Source organism: Trichomycterus rosablanca, chromosome 4 (genome assembly GCF_030014385.1).
Source record: "Trichomycterus rosablanca isolate fTriRos1 chromosome 4, fTriRos1.hap1, whole genome shotgun sequence".
NCBI lineage: Eukaryota > Metazoa > Chordata > Actinopteri > Siluriformes > Trichomycteridae > Trichomycterus > Trichomycterus rosablanca.
In genome coordinates this window covers 54,075,751-54,090,986 of record NC_085991.1, presented here as the reverse complement: position 1 = coordinate 54,090,986, position 15,236 = coordinate 54,075,751, and the positions used below count along the sequence as shown (strand labels likewise).

The following is a 15,236-nucleotide window of genomic DNA, read 5'->3' as shown; positions in this document are numbered from 1 at the left end:
CTCCTGCTTCCACAGGGCTATGAGAGTCTCCTTGCATCCCTGGAAACTTTGCAATGTGCAGCAGAAGGAGTCCAAGCAGTATTCCACTAAAATGAACCTGGGTCTTGCTGGGAGCCTCCACTCATCCACAGGACTTGATCACTTCTACTGGTCCCCTCCCTTTCCAGAAATTCAAAAGCTCTTTGTCTGAATCCCAGCTGTGACATCAGCAAACTCACCGTGCAGCCATTGGAGGAAAGGGGTGTGAAAGCTCTCTGCTAGTCCTGATAGACCAATAATGTGGTGGCACACAGCTGGGGTGATGGTGAAAGCTGTTGTGCAGTTGTTCTCTTTGTTGATGTGATGCAGAGAGATCAGCTGACTGCTAAAAGACCTCCTAGCACAATTACTCACCAAAGAACAAGTCGTGGAGACCCAACTCCCCTTCACAGAGCCACAAAGACAAAACCAGCACTTGCTTGCAGCAACGGGTTCTAACAGGGTGGTGCTTTTGTCGCCTGCGTTGGTGGTATAGTGGTGAGCATCTGAGGCAATCTGAAATAGAGCCAAACAGGAGCTGTACACAGGGACAGTGGCCATTCTTCTTATCTCATGGAAAGGCCCTTGTTCTACTTAATGTCACCAAGACCAAACAGTGTTACCTTCAAGGAATGTGCCACGTGCAGTTTGAGAAGACTCAAAAAGAAAATCAGATGCAGACTAGTCACTCTTCCATGCCATGCGCTTAGCGGCAAAAACAACGCCGTCTCCCCGTCGGGGAATCGAACCCCGGTCTTCCGCGTGACAGGCGGAGATACTGTCCACCATACTAACGAGGACGAGCAAAAGGGGCATCGATTAGGCATACCTCCCTGAAACTCTCACCACTTGAGGTGAACAGAAAAGCCACCTGCAGCAAAGATGTTCCTGCCCGGTTTCGAACCGGGGACCTTTCGCGTGTTAGGCGAACGTGATGACCACTACACTACAGAAACTAACTGAGTGGGGCACTTCCTGGCTGCAGCTTTGTGTCTGGAATAAACTGAAATTCAAAACCTAGATGAAGGAAGAATGTTGTCATGCGAAGCATAAAAATTCTCAGCTGCTTCTGCCCGGTTTCGAACCGGGGACCTTTCGCGTGTAAAGCTAACGTGATGACCACTACACTACAGAAACTGAGTTGGGCACCTCCTGGCTGCAGCTTAGTGTCTGGATTAAAAAGGGACTCAAAACAGACATATGGGCAGAAAGTTATCAAGCGATGCATAAAGGGTAAGCATTGTTTCTGCCCGGTTTCGAACCGGGGACCTTTCGCGTGTGAGGCGAACGTGATGACCACTACACTACAGAAACTGCATGCCTCAGCTCAGTGCCACTTGTGTTGCAGCACTCATCAGAGGCTTCACTCATCCAAAGAACTGGCTCAATTCTACTGACTAAGTCATGGGCCATGGGCTTACCAACAACAAAAAGCTAAAGCAGCAAACACGTGTCTGTGTGCCTTTAAAGCAGAGAAAGCAAAAGTAGCACTTGCAGCAACACAAAAGCATGGCATCAAAGTGTGAAGCCAGGCAAACGGCACAAGACACAAGCACCCAGTCCCTACAGCTAAGCACAAACTGCAGCTTCCACAAGCAGCCTTTGCATTATGCTAAATGGCCAAACTGGCTCAGTAACATAAGCCTCCCTCTCCAAACTAATTCAGTACAACAAGTGAGAAAGATCTCAGTCATGGTCAATGAAACTTTGAAATGAAACTTACAGATGAGAGAGCAGATTTGCAGAAAGGCACCCAGGTGTTCTCCTGCTTCCACAGGGCTATGAGAGTCTCCTTGCATCCCTGGAAACTTTGCAATGTGCAGCAGAAGGAGTCCAAGCAGTATTCCACTAAAATGAACCTGGGTCTTGCTGGGAGCCTCCACTCATCCACAGGACTTGATCACTTCTACTGGTCCCCTCCCTTTCCAGAAATTCAAAAGCTCTTTGTCTGAATCCCAGCTGTGACATCAGCAAACTCACCGTGCAGCCATTGGAGGAAAGGGGTGTGAAAGCTCTCTGCTAGTCCTGATAGACCAATAATGTGGTGGCACACAGCTGGGGTGATGGTGAAAGCTGTTGTGCAGTTGTTCTCTTTGTTGATGTGATGCAGAGAGATCAGCTGACTGCTAAAAGACCTCCTAGCACAATTACTCACCAAAGAACAAGTCGTGGAGACCAACTCCCCTTCACAGAGCCACAAAGACAAAACCAGCACTTGCTTGCAGCAACGGGTTCTAACAGGGTGGTGCTTTTGTCGCCTGCGTTGGTGGTATAGTGGTGAGCATAGCTGCCTTCCAAGCAGTTGACCCGGGTTAGATTCCCGGCCAATGCATACCCTTTAACCAGCAGGTGCCAAGGGAACAAAAAGTAGCTTGCAACTACTTTCATATTGCTCGCTGCAACATAATTCCACCATCTCAGCCAGGAAGGTCTGAAGCTGGGCATGTGCAGCATTGGTGGTTCAGTGGTAGAATCCAGCCAAACAGGAGCTGTACACAGGGACAGTGGCCATTCTTCTAATCTCATGGAAAGGCCCTTGTTCTACTTAATGTCACCAAGACCAAACAGTGTTACCTTCAAGGAATGTGCCACGTGCAGTTTGAGAAGACTCAAAAAGAAAATCAGATGCAGACTAGTCACTCTTCCACTTGAGGTGAACAGAAAGGCCACCTGCAGCAAAGATGTTTCTGCCCGGTTTCGAACCGGGGACCTTTCGCGTGTAAAGCGAACGTGATGACCACTACACTACAGAAACTGAGTCTAGCACCTCCTGGCTGCAGCTTAGTGTCTGGATTAAAAAGGGACTCAAAACACAAATATGGGCAGAAAGTTATCAAGCGATGCATAAAGGGTAAGCATTGTTTCTGCCCGGTTTCGAACCGGGGACCTTTCGCGTGTGAGGCGAACGTGATGACCACTACACTACAGAAACTGCATGCCTCAGCTCAGTGCCACTTGTGTTGCAGCACTCATCAGAGGCTTCACTCATCCAAAGAACTGGCTCAATTCTACTGACTAAGTCATGGGCCATGGGCTTACCAACAACAAAAAGCTAAAGCAGCAAACACGTGTCTGTGTGCCTTTAAAGCAGAGAAAGCAAAAGTAGCACTTGCAGCAACACAAAAGCATGGCATCAAAGTGTGAAGCCAGGCAAACGGCACAAGACACAAGCACCCAGTCCCTACAGCTAAGCACAAACTGCAGCTTCCACAAGCAGCCTTTGCATTATGCTAAATGGCCAAACTGGCTCAGTAACATAAGCCACCCACTCCAAACTAATTCAGTACAACAAGTGAGAAAGATCTCAGTCATGGTCAATGAAACTTTGAAATGAAACTTACAGATGAGAGAGCAGATTTGCAGAAAGGCACCCAGGTGTTCTCCTGCTTCCACAGGGCTATGAGAGTCTTCTTGCATCCCTGGAAACTTTGCAATGTGCAGCAGAAGGAGTCCAAGCAGTATTCCACTAAAATGAACCTGGGTCTTGCTGGGAGCCTCCACTCATCCACAGGACTTGATCACTTCTACTGGTCCCCTCCCTTTCCAGAAATTTAAAAGCTCTTTGTCTGAATCCCAGCTGTGACATCAGCAAACTCACCGTGCAGCCATTGGAGGAAAGGGGTGTGAAAGCTCTCTGCTAGTCCTGATAGACCAATAATGTGGTGGCACACAGCTGGGGTGATGGTGAAAGCTGTTGTGCAGTTGTTCTCTTTGTTGATGTGATGCAGAGAGATCAGCTGACTGCTAAAAGACCTCCTAGCACAATTACTCACCAAAGAACAAGTCTTGGAGACCAACTCCCCTTCACAGAGCCACAAAGACAAAACCAGCACTTGCTTGCAGCAACGGGTTCTAACAGGGTGGTGCTTTTGTCGCCTGCGTTGGTGGTATAGTGGTGAGCATAGCTGCCTTCCAAGCAGTTGACCCGGGTTCGATTCCCGGCCAACGCATACCTTTTTAACCAGCAGGTGCCAAGGGAACAAAAAGTAGCTTGCAACTCCTTTCATATTGCTCGCTGCAACATAATTCCACCATCTCAGCCAGGAAGGTCTGAAGCTGGGCATGTGCAGCATTGGTGGTTCAGTGGTAGAATTCTCGCCTGCCACGCGGGAGGCCCGGGTTCGATTCCCGGCCAATGCATCGACTGCTTTTTCTTCACTAGAGACAAGCGTAACCTGAGGCAATCTGAAATCCAGCCAAACAGGAGCTGTACACAGGGACAGTGGCCATTCTTCTAATCTCATGGAAAGGCCCTTTTTCTACTTAATGTCACCAAGACCAAACAGTGTTACCTTCAAGGAATGTGCCACGTGCAGTTTGAGAAGACTCAAAAAGAAAATCAGATGCAGACTAGTCACTCTTCCATGCCATGCGCTTAGCGGCAAAAACAATGCCGTCTCCCCGTCGGGGAATCGAACCCCGGTCTTCCGCGTGACAGGCGGAGATACTGTCCACTATACTAACGAGGACGAGCAATAAGGGCATCGATTAGGCATACCTCCCTGAAACTCTCACCACTTGAGGTGAACAGAAAGGCCACCTGCAGCAAAGATGTTTCTGCCCGGTTTCGAACCGGGGACCTTTCGCGTGTTAGGCGAACGTGATGACCACTACACTACAGAAACTAACTGAGTGGGGCACTTCCTGGCTGCAGCTTTGTGTCTGGAATAAACTGAAATTCAAAACCTAGATGAAGGAAGAATGTTGTCATGCGAAGCATAAAAAGTCTCAGCTGCTTCTGCCCGGTTTCGAACCGGGGACCTTTCGCGTGTAAAGCCAACGTGATGACCACTACACTACAGAAACTGAGATGGGCTTCTCCTGGCTGCAGCTTAGTGTCTGGATTAAAAAGGGACTCAAAACAAACATATGGGCAGAAAGTTATCAAGCGATGCAGAAAGGGTAAGCATTGTTTCTGCCCGGTTTCGAACCGGAGACCTTTCGCATGTGAGGCGAACGTGATGACCACTACACTACAGAAACTGCATGCCTCAGCTCAGTGCCACTTGTGTTGCAGCACTCATCAGAGGCTTCACTCATCCAAAGAACTGGCTCAATTCTACTGACTAAGTCATGGGCCATGGGCTTACCAACAACAAAAAGCTAAAGCAGCAAACACGTGTCTGTGTGCCTTTAAAGCAGAGAAAGCAAAAGTAGCACTTGCAGCAACACAAAAGCATGGCATCAAAGTGTGAAGCCAGGCAAACGGCACAAGACACAAGCACCCAGTCCCCACAGCTAAGCACAAACTGCATCTTCCACAAGCAGCCTTTGCTTCATGCTAAATGGCCAAACTGGCTCAGTAACATAAGCCTCCCATTCCAAACTAATTCAGTACAACAAGTGAGAAAGATCTCAGTCATGGTCAATGAAACTTTGAAATGAAACTTACAGATGAGAGAGCAGATTTGCAGAAAGGCACCCAGGTGTTCTCCTGCTTCCACAGGGCTATGAGAGTCTCCTTGCATCCCTGGAAACTTTGCAATGTGCAGCAGAAGGAGTCCAAGCAGTATTCCACTAAAATGAACCTGGGTCTTGCTGGGAGCCTCCACTCATCCACAGGACTTGATCACTTCTACTGGTCCCCTCCCTTTCCAGAAATTCAAAAGCTCTTTGTCTGAATCCCAGCTGTGACATCAGCAAACTCACCGTGCAGCCATTGGAGGAAAGGGGTGTGAAAGCTCTCTGCTAGTCCTGATAGACCAATAATGTGGTGGCACACAGCTGGGGTGATGGTGAAAGCTGTTGTGCAGTTGTTCTCTTTGTTGATGTGATGCAGAGAGATCAGCTGACTGCTAAAAGACCTCCTAGCACAATTACTCACCAAAGAACAAGTCTTGGAGACCAACTCCCCTTCACAGAGCCACAAAGACAAAACCAGCACTTGCTTGCAGCAACGGGTTCTAACAGGGTGGTGCTTTTGTCGCCTGCGTTGGTGGTATAGTGGTGAGCATAGCTGCCTTCCAAGCAGTTGACCCGGGTTAGATTCCCAGCCAACGCATACCCTTTAACCAGCAGGTGCCAAGGGAACAAAAAGTAGCTTGCAACTACTTTCATATTGCTCGCTGCAACATAATTCCACCATCTCAGCCAGGAAGGTCTGAAGCTGGGAATGTGCAGCATTGGTGGTTCAGTGGTAGAATCCAGCCAAACAGGAGCTGTACACAGGGACAGTGGCCATTCTTCTAATCTCATGGAAAGGCCCTTGTTCTACTTAATGTCACCAAGACCAAACAGTGTTACCTTCAAGGAATGTGCCACGTGCAGTTTGAGAAGACTCAAAAAGAAAATCAGATGCAGACTAGTCACTCTTCCATGCCATGCGCTTAGCGGCATCTTTGGCGCCGCGGATGTGGCTGCCTGTTGCAACAGCTCCTGCTCATGTTTGAGTTTTTTCTACTTTTTTCCTTTCTTGTAAGTACTTAAGTTTTTCCTTTTTGTTAGCTAAGTGTTTGTACTTGTTTTTATGCACAATGGACACCAAACTTGTGCTTGTTATTGTTTTTGCACTATTTTTTTCGCTGTTTACGACTGTGTCTGGAGATCCCTTGCGGAGCCACGCTCCTATTGTTTACACCAGGAATCAGCTGTTAGCGCTTAGCAACACAGCTGTGCTACCGCATGAGAGGCACGACATCCCCCGCGAGCTGAGGAGGAGGAAGCGGGGGAGACGGGCTGGAGCTCTACGTCGGGATAGAAAGAGACGTTATAAACCGGTTCTTCCTTCCATCGTTATGGGGAACGTAAGATCTCTCACCAATAAGATGGACGAGCTGACGGCGCTAACGCGGCATCAGAGGGAGTATCGGGAGTGTAGCGTTATGGTGTTTACAGAGTCCTGGCTCAACACGCTCATCCCGGACACGCTCGTATCTCTGGACGGCTTTCACCTCATCCGAGCGGACAGGACAGCGGAGAGCGGTAAGAGGAAGGGAGGAGGACTGGCAGTATTTGTGAATGAAAGATGGTGTAACTCTGGGCACATCGCTATTAAGGAACAGATCTGCTGTAAGAACATTGAACTGTTAGCCGTTAGCATGAGACCGTACTATCTCCCGAGGGAATTCTCGCACGTTATCGCGATAGCTGCGTATGTCCCGCCCTCTGCTAACGCTGACGCTGCCTGTGACGTCCTGCACGCAGCTGTGTGCAGGCTGCAGACACAGCACCCACAAGCCCTCCTTCTCATCTCAGGAGACTTTAATCATGTTTCTCCATCCTCCACTCTGTCCACCTTCACACAATATGTAACCTGCCACACCAGAGACAATAAAATACTGGACTTGTTTTATGCCAACACTAAGGAGGCTTATAACTCATCACCTCTCCCTCCCCTTGGAAGATCTGATCACAATCTGGTTCATCTTCTGCCGGTGTACAAACCCCTTGTGCACAGAGAACCAGCAGTCACCCGCACAGTTAAGAAATGGTCTAAGGAGACTAAAGAGGCTCTAAAGGACTGTTTTGAAACAACAGTGTGGGAAGAACTGTGTGACCCTAATGGGGAGGACATTGACAGTCTCACTCATTGCATCACGGATTATGTCAACTTCTGTGTGGAGAACACTGTCCCCACCAAGACTGTTCGGTGTTTCTCCAACAATAAGCCATGGATAAATCCTGACATAAAGGCTCTCCTAAAAAAGAAAAAGAGGGCCTTCAGATCGGGCGATAAGGATGAGCTGAAAGCTGTGCAGAGAGAACTGAGAAGGAAGATCAGAGAGGGGAAAGCTGGCTACAGGAAGAAGCTGGAAGAAGAACTACAGCAGAAAAATGTCAGTGGAGTTTGGAAAGGCCTTAAAACCATCTCTGGTCACAAGAAGCCCGACTCCCAGGTGGTGGGGGACCAGAAGTGGGTGAACGAACTCAATTTGTTCTTCAATAGATTTGATCACTCACATGTCCATCCCCCTACACAGACATCACAGCTGTACCCCCCTTCTGTGGCACCACCAACATGCTGCCCTCCCCCGTCTCTCACACTCACGCCCTTATCACAGCCACCCCCTACTGGTTCATCTGCTGGCAACTTTAACTTCCCATTCACGCACTCCAACACCCAGCCTCCATGCTCCAATCTGTCCTTCACAACAGCCCAGGTGAGGAATGAGCTGAAGAAAATCAAAGTGAAGAAAGCTGCGGGTCCAGATGGCATCAGTGCCAGGCTCCTCAAGTCCTGTGCAGATCAGCTGTGCGGGGTAGTCGAGCACATGTTTAACCTGAGTCTGAAGCTGGGAAGAGTACCACAGCTGTGGAAAACATCTTGTGTGGTACCTGTGCCAAAAACACAGCACCCAAAGGACCTAAACAGCTACAGACCGGTGGCACTGACTTCACATTTGATGAAATCACTGGAGAGGCTGGTCCTTACCCATCTCCGCCCTCTGGTGAACCCATCCATGGACCCTCTTCAGTTTGCTTACCAGCCTGGCGTTGGGGTGGATGATGCCATCATCCATCTGTTACACGGAACTCTTTCTCACCTGGAGAAGCCTGGGAGCACTGTGAGAATAACCTTCTTCGATTTCTCCAGTGCTTTTAACACCATACGGCCGGGGCTCCTGAAGGACAAACTGGATCATGTTGGAGTGGACAGTCACCTGTCCAATTGGATACTGGACTACCTCAGCAACCAACCACAGTATCTGAGGGCACGGGACTGTGTGTCTGATATGGTGGTCAGCAGCACAGGGGCCCCTCAGGGAACGGTCTTGGCACCATTCCTCTTCACCCTGTACACGGCTGACTTCATGTACAGATCACCGGACTGTCACCTCCAGAAGTTCTCTGATGACTCAGCAATTGTCGGACTTATAAACAATGACGAGGACAGCGAGTACAGAGAACTGATCCAGGACTTCATGGACTGGTGTCTGCTGAACCACCTCCAGTTAAACGTGGGGAAGACCAAAGAACTGGTGGTGGATTTCCGCAGGTGCAGATCCACCTTGCCACCGGTGAACATCCAAGGAATGGACATTGAGAGAGTGGACTCTTATAAGTACCTGGGTGTTCATCTAAACAACAAACTGGACTGGTCAGTTAACACTAACGCACTTTATAAAAAAGGTCAGAGTAGACTCTACCTACTCAGGAGACTGAGGTCATTTGGAGTGCGGGGGGCACTCCTAAGGACTTTCTTTGACACAGTGGTGGCATCAGCCATCTTTTACGGAGTGGTATGCTGGGGCAGTAGCATCTCTACAGCGGACAGGAAGAGACTGAACAAACTCATTAAGAGGGCCGGCTCTGTCCTGGGGAGCCCCTTAGACCCAGTGCAGGTGGTGGGAGACAGAAGGATGTTAGCCAAGCTGGCATCCATGCTGGAGAATGATTCCCACCCCATGCATGAGACTCTGGCAGCACTGGGCAGCTCCTTCAGTGACAGGCTGCTTCACCCTAAATGTGGGAAGGAGCGGTACCGTAGGTCCTTCCTTCCTGCTGCTGTTAGATTATACAACCAGCACTGCTCCAGATAGATCACACACACACACACTTTAAATTATTATTCATTAAAATGTGCAATTTTTTTTCCCCCATGTGTAACTATTACAATGTGCAATATTCTCACGTGCAGTTATTGTAAATATTTTTAGAGTTTTCTGACTTTTTATTATTATTGTTATACATTGTACTATTTTTATTTTTTATTTTTTATCGTCTATTTTTATTTTTTTACTGAGTGCTGTACTATCCCTTTGCTGCTGCAACAATGTGAATTTCCCCATTGTGGGACTAATAAAGGATTATCTTATCTTATCTTATCTTAAAAACAATGCCGTCTCCCCGTCGGGGAATCGAACCCCGGTCTTCCGCATGACAGGCGGAGATACTGTCCACTATACTAACGAGGACGAGCAAAAGGGGCATCGATTAGGCATACCTCCCTGAAACTCTCACCACTTGAGGTGAACAGAAAGGCCACCTGCAGCAAAGATGTTTCTGCCCGGTTTCGAACCGGGGACCTTTCGCGTGTTAGGCGAACGTGATGACCACTACACTACAGAAACTGAGTCGAGCACCTCCTGGCTGCAGCTTAGTGTCTGGATTAAAAAGGGACTCAAAACACAAATATGGGCAGAAAGTTATCAAGCGATGCATAAAGGGTAAGCATTGTTTCTGCCCGGTTTCGAACCGGGGACCTTTCGCGTGTGAAGCGAACGTGATGACCACTACACTACAGAAACTGCATGCCTCAGCTCAGTGCCACTTGTGTTGCAGCACTCATCAGAGGCTTCACTCATCCAAAGAACTGGCTCAATTCTACTGACTAAGTCATGGGCCATGGGCTTACCAACAACAAAAAGCTAAAGCAGCAAACACGTGTCTGTGTGCCTTTAAAGCAGAGAAAGCAAAAGTAGCACTTGCAGCAACACAAAAGCATGGCATCAAAGTGTGAAGCCAGGCAAACGGCACAAGACACAAGCACCCAGTCCCTACAGCTAAGCACAAACTGCAGCTTCCACAAGCAGCCTTTGCATTATGCTAAATGGCCAAACTGGCTCAGTAACATAAGCCTCCCACTCCAAACTAATTCAGTACAACAAGTGAGAAAGATCTCAGTCATGGTCAATGAAACTTTGAAATGAAACTTACAGATGAGAGAGCAGATTTGCAGAAAGGCACCCAGGTGTTCTCCTGCTTCCACAGGGCTATGAGAGTCTCCTTGCATCCCTGGAAACTTTGCAATGTGCAGCAGAAGGAGTCCAAGCAGTATTCCACTAAAATGAACCTGGGTCTTGCTGGGAGCCTCCACTCATCCACAGGACTTGATCACTTCTACTGGTCCCCTCCCTTTCCAGAAATTCAAAAGCTCTTTGTCTGAATCCCAGCTGTGACATCAGCAAACTCACCGTGCAGCCATTGGAGGAAAGGGGTGTGAAAGCTCTCTGCTAGTCCTGATAGACCAATAATGTGGTGGCACACAGCTGGGGTGATGGTGAAAGCTGTTGTGCAGTTGTTCTCTTTGTTGATGTGATGCAGAGAGATCAGCTGACTGCTAAAAGACCTCCTAGCACAATTACTCACCAAAGAACAAGTCTTGGAGACCAACTCCCCTTCACAGAGCCACAAAGACAAAACCAGCACTTGCTTGCAGCAACGGGTTCTAACAGGGTGGTGCTTTTGTCGCCTGCGTTGGTGGTATAGTGGTGAGCATAGCTGCCTTCCAAGCAGTTGACCCGGGTTCGATTCCCGGCCAACGCATACCCTTTAACCAGCAGGTGCCAAGGGAACAAAAAGTAGCTTGCAACTCCTTTCATATTGCTCGCTGCAACATAATTTCACCATCTCAGCCAGGAAGGTCTGAAGCTGGGCATGTGCAGCATTGGTGGTTCAGTGGTAGAATCCAGCCAAACAGGAGCTGTACACAGGGACAGTGGCCATTCTTCTAATCTCATGGAAAGGCCCTTGTTCTACTTAATGTCACCAAGACCAAACAGTGTTACCTTCAAGGAATGTGCCACGTGCAGTTTGAGAAGACTCAAAAAGAAAATCAGATGCAGACTAGTCACTCTTCCATGCCATGCGCTTAGCGGCAAAAACAATGCCGTCTCCCTGTCGGGGAATCGAACCCCGGTCTTCCGCGTGACAGGCGGAGATACTGTCCACTATACTAACGAGGACGAGCAAAAGGGGCATCGATTAGGCATACCTCCCTGAAACTCTCACCACTTGAGGTGAACAGAAAGGCCACCTGCAGCAAAGATGTTTCTGCCCGGTTTCGAACCGGGGACCTTTCGCGTGTTAGGCGAACGTGATGACCACTACACTACAGAAACTAACTGAGTGGGGCACTTCCTGGCTGCAGCTTTGTGTCTGGAATAAACTGAAATTCAAAACCTAGATGAAGGAAGAATGTTGTCATGCGAAGCATAAAAAGTCTCAGCTGCTTCTGCCCGGTTTCGAACCGGGGACTTTTCGCGTGTAAAGCGAACGTGATGACCACTACACTACAGAAACTGAGTCTAGCACCTCCTGGCTGCAGCTTAGTGTCTGGATTAAAAAGGGACTCAAAACACAAATATGGGCAGAAAGTTATCAAGCGATGCATAAAGGGTAAGCATTGTTTCTGCCCGGTTTCGAACCGGGGACCTTTCGCGTGTGAGGCGAACGTGATGACCACTACACTACAGAAACTGCACGCCTCAGCTCAGTGCCACTTGTGTTGCAGCACTCATCAGAGGCTTCACTCAAACTGGCTCAGTAACATAAGCCTCTCACTCCAAACTAATTCAGTACAACAAGTGAGAAAGATCTCAGTCATGGTCAATGAAACTTTGAAATGAAACTTACAGATGAGAGAGCAGATTTGCAGAAAGGCACCCAGGTGTTCTCCTGCTTCCACAGGGCTATGAGAGTCTCCTTGCATCCCTGGAAACTTTGCAATGTGCAGCAGAAGGAGTCCAAGCGGTATTCCACTAAAATGAACCTGGGTCTTGCTGGGAGCCTCCACTCATCCACAGGACTTGATCACTTCTACTGGTCCCCTCCCTTTCCAGAAATTCAAAAGCTCTTTGTCTGAATCCCAGCTGTGACATCAGCAAACTCACCGTGCAGCTATTGGAGGAAAGGGGTGTGAAAGCTCTCTGCTAGTCCTGATAGACCAATAATGTGGTGGCACACAGCTGTGGTGATGGTGAAAGCTGTTGTGCAGTTGTTCTCTTTGTTGATGTGATGCAGAGAGATCAGCTGACTGCTAAAAGACCTCCTAGCACAATTACTCACCAAAGAACAAGTCTTGGAGACCAACTCCCCTTCACAGAGCCACAAAGACAAAACCAGCACTTGCTTGCAGCAACGGGTTCTAACAGGGTGGTGCTTTTGTCGCCTGCGTTGGTGGTATTGTGGTGAGCATAGCTGCCTTCCAAGCAGTTGACCCGGGTTCGATTCCCGGCCAACGCATACCCTTTAACCAGCAGGTGCCAAGGGAACAAAAAGTTGCTTGAAACTCCTTTCATATTGCTCGCTGCAACATAATTCCACCATCTCAGCCAGGAAGGTCTGAAGCTGGGCATGTGCAGCATTGGTGGTTCAGTGGTAGAATTCTCGCCTGCCACGCGGGAGGCCTGGGTTCGATTCCCGGCCAATGCATCGACTGCTTTTTCTTCACTAGAGACAAGCGTAACCTGAGGCAATCTGAAATCCAGCCAAACAGGAGCTGTACACAGGGACAGTGGCCATTCTTCTAATCTCATGGAAAGGCCCTTTTTCTACTTAATGTCACCAAGACCAAACAGTGTTACCTTCAAGGAATGTGCCACGTGCAGTTTGAGAAGACTCAAAAAGAAAATCAGATGCAGACTAGTCACTCTTCCATGCCATGCGCTTAGCGGCAAAAACAATGCCGTCTCCCCGTCGGGGAATCGAACCCCGGTTTTCCGCGTGACAGGCGGAGATACTGTCCACTATACTAACGAGGACTAGCAAAAGGGGCATCGATTAGGCATACCTCCCTGAAACTCTCACCACTTGAGGTGAACAGAAAGGCCACCTGCAGCAAAGATGTTTCTGCCCGGTTTCGAACCGGGGACCTTTCGCGTGTTAGGCGAACGTGATGACCACTACACTACGGAAACTAACTGAGTGGGGCACTTCCTGGCTGCAGCTTTGTGTCTGGAATAAACTGAAATTCAAAACCTAGATGAAGGAAGAATGTTGTCATGCGAAGCATAAAAAGTCTCAGCTGCTTCTGCCCGGTTTCGAACCGGGGACCTTTCGCGTGTAAAGCCAACGTGATGAACACTACACTACAGAAACTGAGATGGGCATCTCCTGGCTGCAGCTTAGTGTCTGGATTAAATAGGGACTCAAAACAAACATATGGGCAGAAAGTTATCAAGCGATGCAGAAAGGGTAAGCATTGTTTCTGCCCGGTTTCCAACCGGAGACCTTTCGCATGTGAGGCGAACGTGATGACCACTACACTACAGAAACTGCATGCCTCAGCTCAGTGCCACTTGTGTTGCAGCACTCATCAGAGGCTTCACTCATCCAAAGAACTGGCTCAATTCTACTGACTAAGTCATGGGCCATGGGCTTACCAACAACAAAAAGCTAAAGCAGCAAACACGTGTCTGTGTGCCTTTAAAGCAGAGAAAGCAAAAGTAGCACTTGCAGCAACACAAAAGCATGGCATCAAAGTGTGAAGCCAGGCAAACGGCACAAGACACAAGCACCCAGTCCCTACAGCTAAGCACAAACTGCAGCTTCCACAAGCAGCCTTTGCATTATGCTAAATGGCCAAACTGGCTCAGTAACATAAGCCTCCCACTCCAAACTAATTCAGTACAACAAGTGAGAAAGATCTCAGTCATGGTCAATGAAACTTTGAAATGAAACTTACAGATGAGAGAGCAGATTTGCAGAAAGGCACCCAGGTGTTCTCCTGCTTCCACAGGGCTATGAGAGTCTCCTTGCATCCCTGGAAACTTTGCAATGTGCAGCAGAAGGAGTCCAAGCAGTATTCCACTAAAATGAACCTGGGTCTTGCTGGGAGCCTCCACTCATCCACAGGACTTGATCACTTCTACTGGTCCCCTCCCTTTCCAGAAATTCAAAAGCTCTTTGTCTGAATCCCAGCTGTGACATCAGCAAACTCACCGTGCAGCCATTGGAGGAAAGGGGTGTGAAAGCTCTCTGCTAGTCCTGATAGACCAATAATGTGGTGGCACACAGCTGGGGTGATGGTAAAAGCTGTTGTGCAGTTGTTCTCTTTGTTGATGTGATGCAGAGAGATCAGCTGACTGCTAAAAGACCTCCTAGCACAATTACTCACCAAAGAACAAGTCTTGGAGACCAACTCCCCTTCACAGAGCCACAAAGACAAAACCAGCACTTGCTTGCAGCAACGGGTTCTAACAGGGTGGTGCTTTTGTCGCCTGCGTTGGTGGTATAGTGGTGAGCATAGCTGCCTTCCAAGCAGTTGACCCGGGTTCGATTCCCGGCCAACGCATACCCTTTAACCAGCAGGTGCCAAGGGAACAAAAAGTAGCTTGCAAATCCTTTCATATTGCTCGCTGCAACATAATTCCACCATCTCAGCCAGGAAGGTCTGAAGCTGGGCATGTGCAGCATTGGTGGTTCAGTGGTAGAATCCAGCCAAACAGGAGCTGTACACAGGGACAGTGGCCATTCTTCTAATCTCATGGAAAGGCCCTTGTTCTACTTAATGTCACCAAGACCAAACAGTGTTACCTTCAAGGAATGTGCCACGTGCA

General features: G+C 48.6%; 20 non-coding genes across 20 annotated transcripts; 7 read left to right on the top strand and 13 right to left on the bottom strand.

Annotated features, from left to right (window-relative positions):
- Positions 1-901: 901 nt before the first annotated feature.
- trnav-aac (transfer RNA valine (anticodon AAC)) lies at positions 902-974 on the bottom strand. Its single transcript has one exon. It is a non-coding gene; the product is annotated as a tRNA-Val (tRNA).
- A 285-nt stretch (positions 975-1,259) lies between these two features.
- On the bottom strand, positions 1,260-1,332 carry trnav-cac (transfer RNA valine (anticodon CAC)). Its single transcript has one exon. It is a non-coding gene; the product is annotated as a tRNA-Val (tRNA).
- A 946-nt stretch (positions 1,333-2,278) lies between these two features.
- On the top strand, positions 2,279-2,350 carry trnag-ucc (transfer RNA glycine (anticodon UCC)). Its single transcript has one exon. It is a non-coding gene; the product is annotated as a tRNA-Gly (tRNA).
- A 350-nt stretch (positions 2,351-2,700) lies between these two features.
- On the bottom strand, positions 2,701-2,773 carry trnav-uac (transfer RNA valine (anticodon UAC)). The gene has a single exon. It is a non-coding gene; the product is annotated as a tRNA-Val (tRNA).
- A 104-nt stretch (positions 2,774-2,877) lies between these two features.
- Positions 2,878-2,950, bottom strand: trnav-cac (transfer RNA valine (anticodon CAC)). The gene has a single exon. It is a non-coding gene; the product is annotated as a tRNA-Val (tRNA).
- A 946-nt stretch (positions 2,951-3,896) lies between these two features.
- trnag-ucc (transfer RNA glycine (anticodon UCC)) lies at positions 3,897-3,968 on the top strand. Its single transcript has one exon. It is a non-coding gene; the product is annotated as a tRNA-Gly (tRNA).
- Positions 3,969-4,087: 119 nt separating this feature from the next.
- Positions 4,088-4,158, top strand: trnag-gcc (transfer RNA glycine (anticodon GCC)). The gene has a single exon. It is a non-coding gene; the product is annotated as a tRNA-Gly (tRNA).
- A 257-nt stretch (positions 4,159-4,415) lies between these two features.
- On the bottom strand, positions 4,416-4,487 carry trnad-guc (transfer RNA aspartic acid (anticodon GUC)). Its single transcript has one exon. It is a non-coding gene; the product is annotated as a tRNA-Asp (tRNA).
- An 83-nt stretch (positions 4,488-4,570) lies between these two features.
- trnav-aac (transfer RNA valine (anticodon AAC)) lies at positions 4,571-4,643 on the bottom strand. Its single transcript has one exon. It is a non-coding gene; the product is annotated as a tRNA-Val (tRNA).
- A 108-nt stretch (positions 4,644-4,751) lies between these two features.
- trnav-uac (transfer RNA valine (anticodon UAC)) lies at positions 4,752-4,824 on the bottom strand. Its single transcript has one exon. It is a non-coding gene; the product is annotated as a tRNA-Val (tRNA).
- Positions 4,825-9,800: 4,976 nt separating this feature from the next.
- Positions 9,801-9,872, bottom strand: trnad-guc (transfer RNA aspartic acid (anticodon GUC)). Its single transcript has one exon. It is a non-coding gene; the product is annotated as a tRNA-Asp (tRNA).
- An 83-nt stretch (positions 9,873-9,955) lies between these two features.
- Positions 9,956-10,028, bottom strand: trnav-aac (transfer RNA valine (anticodon AAC)). The gene has a single exon. It is a non-coding gene; the product is annotated as a tRNA-Val (tRNA).
- A 104-nt stretch (positions 10,029-10,132) lies between these two features.
- Positions 10,133-10,205, bottom strand: trnav-cac (transfer RNA valine (anticodon CAC)). Its single transcript has one exon. It is a non-coding gene; the product is annotated as a tRNA-Val (tRNA).
- Positions 10,206-11,151: 946 nt separating this feature from the next.
- On the top strand, positions 11,152-11,223 carry trnag-ucc (transfer RNA glycine (anticodon UCC)). The gene has a single exon. It is a non-coding gene; the product is annotated as a tRNA-Gly (tRNA).
- A 502-nt stretch (positions 11,224-11,725) lies between these two features.
- Positions 11,726-11,798, bottom strand: trnav-aac (transfer RNA valine (anticodon AAC)). Its single transcript has one exon. It is a non-coding gene; the product is annotated as a tRNA-Val (tRNA).
- A 108-nt stretch (positions 11,799-11,906) lies between these two features.
- trnav-uac (transfer RNA valine (anticodon UAC)) lies at positions 11,907-11,979 on the bottom strand. The gene has a single exon. It is a non-coding gene; the product is annotated as a tRNA-Val (tRNA).
- A 104-nt stretch (positions 11,980-12,083) lies between these two features.
- On the bottom strand, positions 12,084-12,156 carry trnav-cac (transfer RNA valine (anticodon CAC)). Its single transcript has one exon. It is a non-coding gene; the product is annotated as a tRNA-Val (tRNA).
- A 693-nt stretch (positions 12,157-12,849) lies between these two features.
- trnag-ucc (transfer RNA glycine (anticodon UCC)) lies at positions 12,850-12,921 on the top strand. Its single transcript has one exon. It is a non-coding gene; the product is annotated as a tRNA-Gly (tRNA).
- Positions 12,922-13,039: 118 nt separating this feature from the next.
- Positions 13,040-13,110, top strand: trnag-gcc (transfer RNA glycine (anticodon GCC)). Its single transcript has one exon. It is a non-coding gene; the product is annotated as a tRNA-Gly (tRNA).
- Positions 13,111-14,899: 1,789 nt separating this feature from the next.
- On the top strand, positions 14,900-14,971 carry trnag-ucc (transfer RNA glycine (anticodon UCC)). Its single transcript has one exon. It is a non-coding gene; the product is annotated as a tRNA-Gly (tRNA).
- Positions 14,972-15,236: the final 265 nt, after the last annotated feature.